The sequence below is a fragment of the Heterodontus francisci genome, chromosome 11 (assembly GCF_036365525.1).
Source record: "Heterodontus francisci isolate sHetFra1 chromosome 11, sHetFra1.hap1, whole genome shotgun sequence".
In the NCBI taxonomy this organism is placed as follows: Eukaryota; Metazoa; Chordata; class Chondrichthyes; order Heterodontiformes; family Heterodontidae; genus Heterodontus; species Heterodontus francisci.
The window spans coordinates 35660143-35675886 of NC_090381.1; positions in this window are offsets into that span (position 1 = coordinate 35660143).

Consider the following 15744-nt stretch of genomic DNA (forward strand, 5'->3'; position numbering starts at 1 on the left):
GAAGAGAGATTGAGCAGTTTAGGCTTTTACTCTCTAGAGTTTAGAAGAATGAGAGGAGATCTAACTGAGGTATATAAGATAATTAAGGGGATTGACAAAGTAGATGTAGAGAGGATGTTTCCTCTTGTGGGGCAATCTAGAATGAGAGGTTATAGTTTTAGGATAAGGGGCAGCAGATTTAAAACAGAGATGAGGAGAAATTACTTCTCTCAAAGGGTGATGAGTCTGTGGAATTCACTACCTCAGAGCGCAGTGGATGCTGGGACATTGAGTAAATTTAAGGAGGAGATAGACAGGTTTTTAATTAGTAAAGGATTGAAGGGTTATGGAGAACGGGTAGGAATGTGGAGTTGAGGCCGAGATGAGATCAGCCATGATCGTATTGAATGGCAGAGTAGGCCCGAGGGGCTGAATTGCCTACTCCTGCTCCTAGTTCTTATGACCTTATGACCTTATTACAGCTGTGACTACACTTCAAATCACTGGCTGTAAAGCGCTTTGGGATGTCCTGTGGTTGTGAAAGGGGCTATATAAATGCAATTTCTTTAGTTTTTTTAATCCTTGGATTTCTGTTTTAAATAGAAGAAAGAACTTGCATTTATACAGTACATTTCATGACCTTAGAATACTGGTAAGTGCTTTACAGCTAATGCAATACTTTCGCACTGTTGCAATGTAGGTAGAATATATGCTTTGAAAATTGCCTGTCACAATCATATATATTGGTTGATGAAAGTTGAAGTGGTCCAAGATGTCTGTCTGCAGAAGACAGAAGACAAGCATTAAACCTCATTCCCAATGTTTGCATTTTCACAGCTCTACCAAGTCCATTCTCCCTCTACCCACTAAGCAGGGTAAGACCTCTCTGCCAGTAGGAGTTGGTTGGAGTCACTTCCCTCTTGCTGGTGGGAACAATTCAATATTTCAATTTACTAGCAGTAGTAATGGGGTGTTTAATGCTTGAAGTCGAGCACCATGCCAATGGTTTCCTGAAGTGTGGACATTGGGGGTGATCTTTAATTTTGATGGGGTCAGAAAACTGTCAGTATTGGATCGGCCATCCACTATACATGTCGTCTGAAATCAGATGGGGTGTTTAGTGGGTGGCCAAACTATTTCCACCAGTTTTCCGACTACCTTCCCTGCCCATTAAAGTTCAATATTACTATTCTTGTTCAGAAAGTTAAAAAAAAAAAATCTGATTGTAGGGAAAACCAATCCTGCTGTTTTCTTGTCTGTTTCTTGGTATGGAGGTGGGAGTTTAAATATCGACGTGCTAATTCCAATTCTACCAATTCTCACTTACAATTCTTGCTTCTTGCTCACCCCTTTTGTGTTGTGATAACCAGCACTGTGCAGACTGCAACTCCTATGAGTCAAAACATGCACCTTTTATTAATGAGTTAATATGCCTTGGCTTAACAAGTAACCTCTAATTAAAATATAATATTGACTGGAGAATACATGGATTCTCACATTCTCCAGTCCCTTTCAAAGGTGGAAAATACCATGCCAGCAGACCAATCTCTACAGGCTAAATCTACTTGATAGGATTTATTTACATATGAAAAAATAAACAGAAGCCAAAAAACCAGCAAGGTCTTAAATATCACAACACTTTAAAATAAAAAAACTCCATTCTTGTACCATAATGTCATGGTGTCTTTTGCAGCCTGATGAGCAATAAGATTATTGGATTAAATAGTCCCTTTATCGACAGAGGGGAGATGGTGTGGTGACATCTACCTTTTCACCTCTCAACTGACTGTAGAAAGTTTTTTTAGTGTTTTAGTCCCTGAGTGTTTTAAAGGTCAAATAATCAGACAAATGACAGGTTTTCTCATAGGTTTAGAAAGGAAGATAACTATTTAACAATACCCAAAAATATTCACAACCCCTACTCACTCATGCGCACACATACAGACAAGAAAGAATAGAGGTTAGAGGACAGCATGTATTTAAGTCCTATTGTTGTAAAATAAAGTTCACTTTGAAACCTTCTTGGTGCTCCATGAAGGGCTTTAAAGGCATTGCAACCTGATGTTCCTTTTCTTGGTTGACTGAAGTATTGCAGACTCCTTTGATTATGACTCAGTCAAAGTCGGTGGAAAATCTTGTTAAAATTTCTCAGATAGGGTGTTTTCAAGGTCACCTCTGCAGTCTCTGCCTCCGGTGGTTTAAAGATGTTGCAGACAGGGTCCTATTCTTGACCAGAATGGAATCTCTCAGCTGCTGGTTCTCTCTCTCTCTTTCTGCCTCTTAGGGAAATCTTTTTTAAGACAAGCCTTTATCAGGTTGGGTTTCAGTCAGGTGACCATGGATGATATTCCCTGGTGTGTTCATACAATGTCTTTTAACATGTGGTCATTGTTGCACAATGGGTTTTGGATGTGGTTTATATTGGTGTTCTTTCCCACCTATTATCTTGGCTTCGAATCTGGAGTTGCCCTGTCTGCAAAGGTCTTTGTCAACACAATTCTTGAAGATTGGAGCCATTTAGCATTTAGTCTGTTTAGCATTTTAACGTGCCTTCATCAGAACTAATCCAGACATGATGATGGGTTTAATCTCCAACAGTCACTATGTATATTTGCAGTACAGGAGAGGTTACCTGACCGCTTACTCCTTGTCTGCAGTAAAATGTGTCCATTTTTTTGAATTTTAGTCACCAATTCATTGTTATAGTTTATAATTGCTCCAGGCACTTTATTTTCATAACTGGTCCTTGTGTGAGGTTGATACTTTACAGTGAGATTTTGGAAGCAGAAGACCTAAATTCCAGTCAGTCTATGGAGTCTTGTTACCTTTGCCAAAATAAAGGTTTAACAGTCTGAGCTGTGATTCACTCCATGACAATTACTTTCTGTTTTCACACATTTCTTTTCAAATAAACAGGAAGACTTGCATTTTGTGAGGTGAGGTTTTATTGTCTGGACATTTCCATGATATTTTTCCCGAGATTGAGTTTCACTCTGTAATCTATTCCCTGAATGGTTTAGCATTCAGAAAGAACAGAATTATCCATATTGCTGTCTGCCCATTTGCATTATTATTTCAAATAAGCTGTTCAGGCCACTAAAGCAATTAATTACTTAATGTACAAAGCCATTTGATACTTCTTTCATTGAACAATGGTGTTCATTTTTGTCCACAGCTCAGCTCCTAAGCACTGGTGCAAATCCCACCCGAAAAGTCAAATGCAAATGTGACTCAATTCTCCAGTAGAAGTGATTACCTCACCAAATAGAGACTCAGCTGGATCTAGGGAGGATACTAGGTGATGTGGGAGAAACATTTCATTGAACTCAAACTTCAAGGAACAGGGACAATTAAAATAAAAATAGGGGATAAAAATTCCCCTCTAGGGGTATAGGGGATTAAGCAGTGGTGGGGAGTAAAGGTAAGGAAGGGGAATCATAGGTGGAGGCACGATTTTGCTGACAAGTGATGATAGACTCAGCCAATACTCCACTCCCTGATTTGCTGAATTGAAGGTGGTGCTGAATGTGATGGTGGTGTGGAGGGTTGTCCTCTGTGCCACTCTACGATACCATCCCCATAGGACAGCATTACAGCATACTTACAAGGAGCCACACCAGGCTTCATGCCTAGCTGGCCATTACTTGTATTGCATTTGCAAGCCCTAAGCTACATGGTAGCTGCCGGTGACTATGCAGTCGATGCCACTGTTCTGCTCCTGTGTCTCTCCCGATACAGACCTTGTGAAATTGGTCCCCAAGGTCTTTGTCAAATAGGTGTGTCATGGTGGCAACCTGGGTGCTGTAAGTTCAGCAATGCTGGCTTTTGATGACACTGGCGTAGCTTCTCATAAACAGTACCATGTACCATGTGCTCTGTGTTTGGGTGATTCTGAAGAACTATTCAAGACTTATGGCTAGTTAGGTGTTTCCACATTGCAGTGATGCCATCAGTGTGGGGGGTAGGGATGTGGGGATCTGCAGGCATGGTTTCCTTTTGAGAAGATGAGCCTCCATCAATGCTACGTCTGCAAATGAGTTTGGTGCAGGTTTCAGAGGGAGGGATCGGAATCACCTCTCGGGTTAACCTGCCCTACCTGGCATCTGTCCATAACTCCTCCTGTTCTTCTGAACATTCCAGCTTGGAGAATTCCCCTTCGGGACACCCTTTGATGTCAGTAATATTGCTGGATTGACACGGTCATGAGATCCTGTGTGTCAGCGTAAAAAAAGCAAATAAAATGGGTTAGAAATAGTATAAAATCACTTGCTTTCAACAACTGAACCCTTTCAGCGGCCTCACACCTGACTGGTTTGTTCCTAGTTGCCAAAGTGCCTGTCTATCTTGACCATCCTTTAGTATACAGATCCTAGGACCCTGATGGCCATATTAGGCAGGAACTGGTCAGAGCATACACCAGCAGAAGTTAATTAATCTGGGCTGCTGCCACCCTGGAGCCCCACTCCCCCACCCCCACTCGACAATCACGCCCCTCCACTACACTTACCTAGCTACTGGCTGGCCCGGCCCAATAATGTACAGCCTTAATCCAGCAAGTGGCATAGGAATCCCCCTTGGTAACCAGTAGCTTACCTTTTCCATGCAAATAAGGCCAGAGCCTCAATTGTGGCTGCTTCATTGCCATGGATATGGGTAATTACCAAAAAGGTGCTGGGGGTGAGGATGGGGGTTTGAGGTTTGGTGTAAGGAAGTGTTTAATCGTGATAGTCCAGCCATCATGAATGTAGGGCTTGATGAACTAGCTAGTCTATTCCTGTCCTCCAATTTAGTGTGTGTGTATGTTGGTGTTTGTCCATTTTGAATCTTGATGAACAGAGATGGCTTCAATATTAACTCTAATTTTTCAAAAATGTCTGTGTGATATAAAAATAAGAAGCTAGCCTTGCTTGATGTCCACATAAGTTCACTTTTTAGTATGTGTCACTGAATAGTCACCAGCAATAGGAAAGTGACCGATTTTTCCCCCCCCATACCTACCCTGACACACTGCACTATCACCATCATCAAAAAATGATGTGAGGCTCCAAGTGTACACTGCCAACATCTAGCTCTATCTCACAACCACCCTGCTTGGCCCCTCCACTGCCTGTGTGTTGTCAGATTGCTTGTCTGACATGCAGTCCTGAAGGAGTTGCAGTTTCCTCCAAGTGAACTTAAGGAGGCCATTGCCTTTGGTTTCCTTTAATCTCTGTTCCTTCACCAGCGATTCCATACCCATCGCTGACCACTCTCTGAGGCTGAATAGAACTGTTCTGGGCGGTACAGTGGCGCAGTGGTTAGCACCGCAGCCTCACAGCTCCAGCGACCCGGGTTCAATTCTGGGTACTGCCTGTGTGGAGTTTGCAAGTTCTCCCTGTGTCTGCGTTGGTTTCCTCCGGGTGCTCCGGTTTCCTCCCACATGCCAAAAGACTTGCAGGTTGGTAGGTAAATTGGCCATTATAAATTGCCCCTAGTATAGGTAGGTGGTAGGGAAATATAGGGACAGGTGGGGATGTGGTAGGAATATGGGATTAGTGTAGGATTAGTATAAATGGGTGGTTGATGGTCGGCACAGACTCGGTGGGCCGAAGGGCCTGTTTCAGTGCTGTATCTCTAAACTAACTAAAAACTAAACTAAACTGTTTCCACTCTTGGCATACTATTTGATTGTGAGCAAAGCTTCTGACTCCATATCTTCTCCATTACATAGTCTCCCTACTTTCACTTCCATAAACCACCCTTCTCCACTCCTGTCTCAGCCCATCTGCTGCTGAGACCCTCATCCATGCTTTTGCTACCTCCACACTTGACTATTCCAATGCTCTCCCACCTCTCCCTCTCCATAAACATCAGCTCATCCAAAACTCTACAGCGCATATCCTAATCCACACCAAGTCCAGCTCATCCATCACCCCTGTACTTACTGACCTATATTAGCTCCAGGTCCTCCAATGTCTTGATTTTAAAATGCTCGTTGTTTTATTCAAATTCCTCCATGGCCTTGACTTACTTATCTCTGTAACCTCCTCCAGCCCTACAACCTTCCAAGAACTCTGTGTTACTCCAACTCTGGCCTCTTGTGCATCCTCCACTTCCTTTGCCACACAATTGGCAGCCATGCTTTTAGCCTTCTGGGCCCTAATTTCTGGAATTCCCTTTCTATACCTCTGCACCTCTCTTTTTTAAAAAAAACTCTTTAAAACCAACCTCATTAATCAAGCTTTTGGGCATTCATCCTAATATCTCCTTATTTGGCTTGGTATCGATTCTTATCTGATTTCTCTCTGGTGAAGCCCTTTGGCATGTTTTCCTATGTTAAAGGTGCTACACAAATGCAAATTATTGTTCTGTTGGAGATCAACTAACTGCCACAATTTGGGTTATGAACCTTCCTGATCTGTTTATCTCACACATTGCACATGGTTTCTTGATTCCACTGTTTCAACTTTGTCATCCATTGTGCCAAGCATCTCTCATTGAATTGATTTGGCTGACAATCAGAACAGGTGAGAAGTTATTTAGTGGGTAGCATTGTCTCCAGGATTCTTCTTTAGATAAGAATTCTGATTTTTCTTTTATCAAATAGAGTGACAACCTTTTTCCCCTGTGTGTTTCACTGGAGCAGACAAAGGCAGTTCCAGTTAGAACAGGTTTAATACCTTTGAATACTAGTTTGCATTGCAGCATCTGAAAAGTCTTTAATTCTTGTCTGAAAGGCATTAATAACATCTCTGAGATAACTACCACCTCCTTTAAAAAAAGACTGAAGAATTTGCTTTTACAACCATTCCCAAGAGATATTTTTAACCTCACATTGAGGGAACAAATGGATTTAACTGTTAATCACCGCCAGGCAATTGGAACTGCTCCAATAAACCTTTTGTCTATCAGTAAATCTTAAGGAGGATGCAGGAGCAGTGTTCAGGTTGTTGAACTTATACAATTGCAGAGGGCCTTGCACGAGTCAGTAACCTCAAGCAGATCTGACGTCACATTAAGTAAGCAGTATTATTGTCTAGGAATGTGATGGGGCCCCAAACTGAAACTTTGCTTGGGGACCCTGCAAGGAATTACTGACCTCAGAGGATGTGTACCCTTGTTGTGTTGCTACTAGATGTAGATTGTTGTCATTTTAATCCTACTGTCAATCACATGCCATCTTGTCTTGTACTATATATCAGTCATCTGAGACAGTCTTTTGAGAATTCTTTGTTGCTGAACTTGCCGCACCCCTAGCCAAGCTGTTCCAGTACAGCTACAACACTGGCATCTACCCTGCAATGTGGAAAATTGCCCAGGAATGTCCTGTACACAAGAAGCAGGACAAATCCAACCCGGCCAATTATCGCTCCATGAGCCTACTCTCAATCATCAGCAAAGTGATGGAAGCTGTCATCAACAGTGCCATCAAGCAGCACTTACTTAGCAATAACCTGCTCAGTGATGCTCAGTTTGGGTTCCGCCAGGGCCACTCAGCTCCTGACCTCATTGCAGACTTGGTTCAAACATGGACAAAAGAGCTGAACTCAAGAGGTGAGGTGAGAGTGACCACCCTTGACATCAAGGCAGCATTTGACCGAGTCTGGCATCAAGGAGCCCTCGCAAAACTGAAGTCAATGGGAATCATACCTAGTGCAAAGGAAGATGGTTGTGATTGTTGGAGGTCAACCATCTGAGCTCCAGGACAGCACTGCAGGAGTTCCTCAGGGTAGTGTCGTAGGCCCAATCATCTTCAGCTGCTTCATCAATGACCTTCCTTCAATCATAAGGTCAGAAGTGGGGATGTTTGCGGATGATTGCACAATGTTGAGCACCATTGGCAACTCCTTAGATACTGAAGCAGTTCGTGTAGAAATGCAACAAGACCTGGACAATATCCAGGCTTGGGCTGATAAGTGGCAAGTAACATTCGTGCCACACAAGTGCCAGGCAATGACCATCTCCAACAAGAGAGAATCTAACCATTTCCCCTTGACATTCAATGGCATTACCATCGCTGCATCCCCCACTATCAACATCCTAGGGGCTACCATTGACCAGAAACTGAACTGGAGTAGCCATGTAAATACTACAAGAGCAGGTCAGAGGCTACAAATCCTGTGGCGAGTAACTCACCTCCTGACTCCCCAAAGCCTGTCCACCATCTACAAGGCACAAGTCAGGAGTGTGATGGAATACTCTCCACTTGCCTGGATGGGTGCAGCTCCAACAACACTCAAGAAGCTCGACACCATCCAGGAAAAAGCAGCCTGCTTGATTGGCACACCGTCCACATACATTCACTCCCTCCACCACCGACACACAGTGGCAGCAGTGTGTGCCATCTACAAGATGCACTGTAGCAACGTACCAAGGCTCCTTAGACAGCACTTCCAAACCTGTGAGGAGGTGTAAGGAGAGAGAGAGAGGGGGCAGAGAGAAGGAGAGGAGGAGCAGTGAGAGAAGTGCAGAGAGAGAGAGAGCGGAGGTGTAGGGAGAGAGAGAGGACGTGCAAAGAGAGAGAGAGTGGAGGGGCAGTAAGAGAGAGAGACAGAGAGGAGGGGCAGAGAGAGAGAGAGGAGGGGCAGAGAGAGAAAGATGAGGTGTAGGGAGAGAGAGAGAGAGGAGGTGTAGGGAGAGAGAGAGTAGAGGGGCAGAGAGAAAGAGGAGGGACAGAGAGAGAGAGAAAGCTGAGGGGCAGAGAAAGAGAGAGAGGAGGGGCAGAGAGAGAGAGAGGAGGGACGGAAAGAGAGAGAGGAGGGACAGAAAGAGAGAGAGGAGGGACAGAGAGGGAGGGAGAGAGGGGAGGGGAAGAGGGAGAGCGGAGGGGCAGAGAGAGAAAGTGGAGGGGCAGTGAGAGAGGGAGAAGGGGCAGAGAGAGAGAGGAGGGCCAGTGAGAGAGAGAGGAGGGGCAGTGAGAGAGAGAGGAGGGGCAGAGAGAGCAAGAGGAGGGGTAGAGAGAGCGAGAGGAGGGGCAGAGAGAGCGGAGGGGCAGAGAGAGAGGAGGCGTAGGGAGCGGGAGAGAGAGGAGGGGCAGAGAGAGAGAGGAGGGGCAGAGAGAGGGAGGAGGGGCAGAGAGAGGGAGGAGGGGCAGAGAGAGAGAGGAGGGGCAGGGAGGGAGAGAGCGGAGGGGCGGGGAGAGGGCGAGAGGAAGGGCAGAGAGAGAGAGAGAAGAAGGGCAGAGAGAGAGGAGGTGCAGAGAGAGAGAGATGGGAGACAGAGAGAGAGAAAAAAGGGGGAGAAAGGGGAGATGGACAGAGAGGGGGGGAACCGAAAGAGAGTGGAGCAGAGAGATGGGGGGGCGGGGAACAGACAGAGCGGGGAATACTGAGCAGAGAGCGGGGAACACTGAGCCGGGAACACTGAGTGGGGAGTGGGGAACACTGGAGACATGGTGGGTGGAGAGAGAGGGTGGGTGGAGAGGGTCAGAGAGGGAGGGAGAAGGAGGTAGAGACGGGAGAGAGGGAGACAGAGAGAGAGGGGAGAGGGAGACAGAGAGATAGACAGACAGAGGAGGGGCGGGGAGAGAGAGAGAGAGATACAGAGAGGGAAGGGGGTGAGAGAGAGTCAAAGGTCTTTTACTTACGTCACAGAAGGGGGCCATTCTATCCATCAAGCCCATGCTGGCTCTCTACGGAGCTATGCAGTCCCTCCCACTCCCTGGCTTGATCCCCATAGCCCTGCAAGGCTATTTCTCTCAGGCGGACATGCAACTTCTTCTTGAAGTCATTGATCGTCTCCACTTCCACCACCCTTGTGGCCAGCAAGTTCCAGGTCATTACCACCCACTGTAAAAAAGTGCTTCCTCATATTGCCACTGCATTTTTTGCACAAAGCTTTCCAACAGACTTGTGGTTTTACGGTGGGCTTTAAAAAAAAATCTGCATTCCCTAATCCTAGAGGGGAGTGCAGGGGGGACAGGAGAGAACGAGACACACACACACACACATAGCGTGGGGAGAAGGGGGAGAGAGATCAAGGTCTCTCCTGAAAGACGGACATCTATCCAGAATGCTCTGCATTGCTACATCGTGTGCGGGCAGAGATTGACTACTTTTGCAAGCAAAAATAATGTCAGGTGTGTTACTAAATCAGTTTTCAATATAGTGACGAGAAAGTAAGTCAATAAATTAGTCTTCTCATTTAAAACTTCTTCAGAAAAATGCACATTTATTGTTTTTATTAGTAAGATAAATTTCTAATGTCTTTATCTTTCGAAATTTGCTCACCAGCCCCCTGGGCCGAGCAAACATCATAATGTGGCCCTCCACCCAAACAGGTTGGACAACCCTGGTCGAAAGATTGTAGAACAAAATGCAGAAATAGTATCTTGATAGTACAGAACTTGAGTATTGCTGAAAATAGAAACATGTTGTCCAAGTTTTTGGTCTTGCGCTCATCAGGACAATCTGCAAGAATACCAGTGTAAGTGGAAACAACATCCTTATACTGTATGAGAAGAGAATGCTGATTGGTTGGCAAGTGAACTCTGATTCATAGAGGTGTTGCCTTGGAGAATGCACCAGTTTACGGTAATTGACAGTTAACTGCCAAGCTTTGTTTGAAATTTAAACCAGGCAGCTTGACTCTGATTGGTCAAGGCATTGCCCTAAGGAATGAACCAGCGAGTGGCTGTCACTTATTTTGTTTAGCTGAAACAGGCACAATGCTTGTACATGTTCTTTCTGTCTGAAAAGAACAGCGCCCTGTGTGTTAACATATTAATCCTCAGTGTGCTAAGAATTATGCTGACAACCAGTTTAAGATTGTCAGTAGGGCTCGCAGTGTGGCACATTTGCACGTACTGGAAGCTACATATATTAATATTAAAAGTGAATTCCCATAAATAGCACAGATATAATGATTTGAAAGGAACCTAAAGAGCCATAAAGATTGTTGTGATGATGGACCATATGATGGTAACTTGTTTCAAAGTACAAGATGCCAGACACAATCCAAGGTTTTGGCAATATCCAATACAGTCACACTTCAAAGGTATGTAATTTACAAAACATGATCACCAGTAGAATGGCCACACCAAAAATCATACAGCTAATCATGGATTAGGCTAGAACTTACAAGGTGATGGATCATTTCACCATTCACCATTATAGAAATGACCAAAGTAAGGATAGTACTGCAGTAATTGGAAAGGTAAGAGGGTTCATCTTTCTTAGGGTTTGGGGACCATGAGTAGGAAATGTAGACAGGCAGTGAGAAAGGTTCAAGAGAAAGCATTGGACAGGGTAAGTTTGGAAGTACACTCCGTGAGGACAATTCTTCGGGTCAAAGAGCTTAGTAGAGCCCCAAGAGCAAGCAAGGCAACATAAGGTGGTGGGGGTAAAGCTTCAGATTAGTCATAATGATATAATACAAATGGGTTCTTTACCAATATTAGAGTTAGAGAGAAAAATAAAGCTGTAAAAGGCCAACTTTCTCTTTAGGAGACTTAGCAGCACCTTCATCAGAGTGGAAAAGAAGATTCTTAGAACTTACCAGAGATAACTTTGGCAAGGATCAGAAAATGTGACTGCTGGTATAGCCTGTAAACAGTAGTTGATACTTCTTTTCAGTAAAGTTGCTTTCAGTATCCAAATAAACCATCCTATTGTGTTCTTTGTCCTCCCTGCAAAGGTTTGAGTCAAGGCACATTGTCCATAATCCTATACAAGTTCATTCTTTCCCAGGGCCTTAACTTGTAGAATTTCTTGCCTTTATTTTCTGCATTTTTCTGAAAATAGAGACATGTGCTATTTATGAGAATCCACTTTTCCTATCAGCCCCAGGATACTGTCCTATTTCCCAAAGTGTTCCCTTGACATCTGAGTGAGCTCTGCTCATCGTTCAATCCTATTCACTCTTTCGCTGATCATTTCCTCAATGTTCACCAATTTCCTTCAGGCCACAAATCCTCAGACACATACAGCTTCCATTCTTCCTCTGGTGTGATGGTTCAATCACTTTCTTGATTGCCAAATGCACTTTGGGACAATGAAAACTTTCTTCAGATAAATTTGTTTTTGTACATGTCTCCCCAGTCAGCAGCTACTACCTTTCCTCTATCCTTAGACCTTCATCTATTGACATTTGTCATCTCTGCTAATCCCAAAATGAAATTCCAATATCCTCTACATTAATAAAGCTGTCTCCCTTTGAGCCTGCTCTGCCATTCAATGAGATCATAGCTGATCTGTGACTTAGCTCCATATCCTCACCTTTGCCCCATATCCCTTAATACCTTTGATTAACAAAAATCTATCAATCTCAGATTTAAAATTAACCATTGATCCAGTATTAATAGCTGCTTGTGGAAGAGAGTTCCAAACCTCTACCACCCTTTGTATGTAGAAGTCTTTCCTAATTTCACTCCTGAAAGATCTGGCTCTAGTTTTTAGACTATATCCCTTCGTCCTAGACTTCCCAACCAGCGGAAATAGTTTCTCTCTATCTACCCTATCTGTTCCCTTTACTATCTTGAAAACTTCAATCAATCACCCCCTAAATTTCTAAATTCCAGGGAGTAAAATCTTAGTTTGTGTAATCTCTCCTGGTAATTTAGCCCTTGGAATCTCCTTTAATTCCAAACACTTCATTTACCCTCAATAACCCTGAACTGAAAGGAAAGAAATCCATTTTGCGTTACAATTATCCCAAAAGTTAAGACATCCTGGTACACACAGGTACCTTGCCTGTGTGATAAATCTGATATACAGAAAACATATTCTCCCTCACTTATAAAGTGTAAAGGCAACAATATTGTTCATATTGCTGGGTGGCTTTTCCATGACCTCTTTGTAAGGTTTACATAGGATACAAGGAAAAGTTATAATAAGTGATAGTGGTGCTACAAGACTGGAGGATTGTAAATGTCATGCTTCTATTTAAAAAAGGGGAGAGGGTTAAACCTGCCAATTATAGACCATTCAGCCTAATGTCAATGCTGAGGGTAACATTTAGAAACAGTAATCTAAGGCAACATTATTGTCCTAACTTCGCAGCATGTCCCATTCACCCATCACCCCTATGCTTGTTGACCTACACTGTCTCCAAGTTAAGCAACACCTCATTTAAAAAAAAAATTCTTCTTTGATTTCATATCCGTTCATGGTTTTGTTGCTCCCTACCTCTGTAATCTCCTCTGGACCCAAAACACTCCAATATGTCCTCCAATTCTGGCCCCTTGAGCATTCCCTTCAGCTGCCAAGGCTTTAAGCTCTGGAATTCCCTTCCTAAACTCCCCAACAACTACAGGTCAGTCAGTTTAACCTTGGTGGTGGAAAAGCTTCTGCAAATGATAATCCGGGACAAAGTTAACAGTCATTTAAACAAGTGTGGATTAATTAAGGGAAGTCAGCACAGATTTGTTAAAAGGCAAATTGTGTTTAACTATCTTGATTGAAATTTTTGAGGAGGTAGGAGAAAGGGTTGATGAGGGCAATGCGATTGATGTGGTGCATATGGACTTCCAAGAGGCATTGATCAAGTGCCACATCATAGGCTTGTCTGCAAAGTTGAAGCTCATTGAGTAAAAGGAACAGTGGCAGCATGGATGTGGCATTGGCTGAGTGACAAGAAACAGAGAGGAGTGATGAATGGTTGTTTTTCAGACTGGTGGAAGGCATATAGGGGAGTTCCCCAGGGGTCAGTACTAGGATCACTGCTTTTCTTGATTTATATTAATGACCTAGACTTGGTGTGTAGGGCACTATTTCAAAATTTGACAATGACCCAAAACTTTGAAGTATTGTGAACTGTGAGGAGAGTAGAGATAGGCTCAAGACAATGTAGACAGGTTGGTGGAATGGGCGGACAGGTGACAGATGCAATTTAATGCAGAATAGTGTGAAGTGTCATTCTCACAAGAAGTGCAGCTACGAAAATACAGAACTAAACTAAAGAGATATAAAAATTGGAACAATTGGTCCTAGGCCCAACCATCTTCAGCTGCTTCATCAATGACGTTCCCTCCATCATAAGGTCAGAAGTGGGGATGTTTGCTGATGATTGCACAATGTTCAGCACCATTCATGACTCCTCAGATACTGAAGCAGCCAATGTCCATATGCAGCAAGATCTGGACAACATCTAGGCTTGGGCTGATATATGGCAAGTAACATTCGCGCCACACCAATGCCAGGCAATGACCATTTCAAACAAGAGAGAATCTGAACATCTTCCCTTGACGCTCAATGGCATTACCATCGCTGAATCCCCCACTATCAATATCCTGGGGGTCACCATTGTCCAGAAACTGAACTGGACCAGCCACATAAATGCTACAACAGTAGATCACAGACTGGGAATTCTGTGGTGAGTAACACACCTCCTGACTCTCCAATGCCTGGCCACTATCTACAAGGCACAAGTCAGGGGTGTGATTGAGCACTCTCCATATGCCCAGATGGGTGGAGCTCCAACAACACTCAAGAAGCTCGACACCATCCAGGACAAAGCAACCCGCTTGATTGGCATGCCAGCCACCACCTTCAACATGCACTCCCTCCGACGCATAGTCGCAGCAGTCTGTACCATCTACAAGATGAAATTCAGCAACTCACCAAGGGTCCTTTAACAGTACCTTCCAAATCCGCGACCGCTACCAGCTAGAAGGACAAGGGCAGCAGATGCATGGGAACACTACCACCTGCAAGTTCCCCTCCAAGCCATCCACCATCCTAACTTGGAACTATATCGCCGTTCCTTCACTGTCGCTGGAACTCCCTTCCTAACAGCACTATCGGTGTACCAACACCACAAGGACTGCAGCAGTTCAAGAAGGCAACTCACCACCACCTTTGCAAGGGCAATTAGGAATGGGCAATAAATGCTGTCCTAGCCAGCAATGCCCACATCCCCAAAACAAATTAAAAAAATGACTCGTCTACCAGTGAGAATTGGCCTAAGACACCAGCGCCTTCTTCAATACAAAGTGAACCGCCAGGAGACTGCAACAGTCCAATAATTACCAGACAACCAGCAAACAGGCCTGTAACTTTAAAATTGACCTGCCAAGGAGAACCCACAGATTATTCCTTAAACAACAGACTTTTACAACCTGAACACTGAACTCTTACCCTGTACTTTTCTATTTATCTTCTCTTGAGAATGTAAGTGACAGTGAGTGGTGCTGTGAACATTTTCAGGGAATGAGTATTGTTTAATAATTATTTAATCTTCTGTTTTAAGCCTACAAGGTAACCTGTCACTGTTGGTGTATTTGGCAAATAAAACACAACGGGTCAAAACACTTGTAACAAAACACTTGCTGTGGTCAGTTGAGAGGGGAACAGTGGAAACTAGCCACACCATCACTCACCTGGCCGTAGCAGAAGTGATACATTTTGGTAGGAAGAACAAAGAGAGGCAATATAAAATAAAGGGTACAATTCTAAAGCGAGGGCAGGAACAGGGAGACCTAGAGGTATATGTGCACAGATTATTGAAGGAGGCAGGGCAGGTTGAGAAAGCAATTAAATAAATAAATTAAATTAAACTGGAGTATTATGTCGAATTCTGGGCACTGCACTTGGAAGGATGTGAATGACTTGGGGACGGTGCAGAAGAGATCTACTAGAATGGTTCCAGGGATGAGAGACTTCAGCTGTGTTGGATAGATTTGAGAAGCTGGAGTTGTTCTTCTTAAAGCACAGAAGGTTGAGAGGAGATTTGGTAGAGGTGTTTAACATCATGAGGGGTCTGGACAGAGTAGATAGATAGAACTAGAGGACCCCCATTTAAGGTGCTTGGCAAAGGAACCAAAGGCAACATGAGGAAAAACATTCTTAT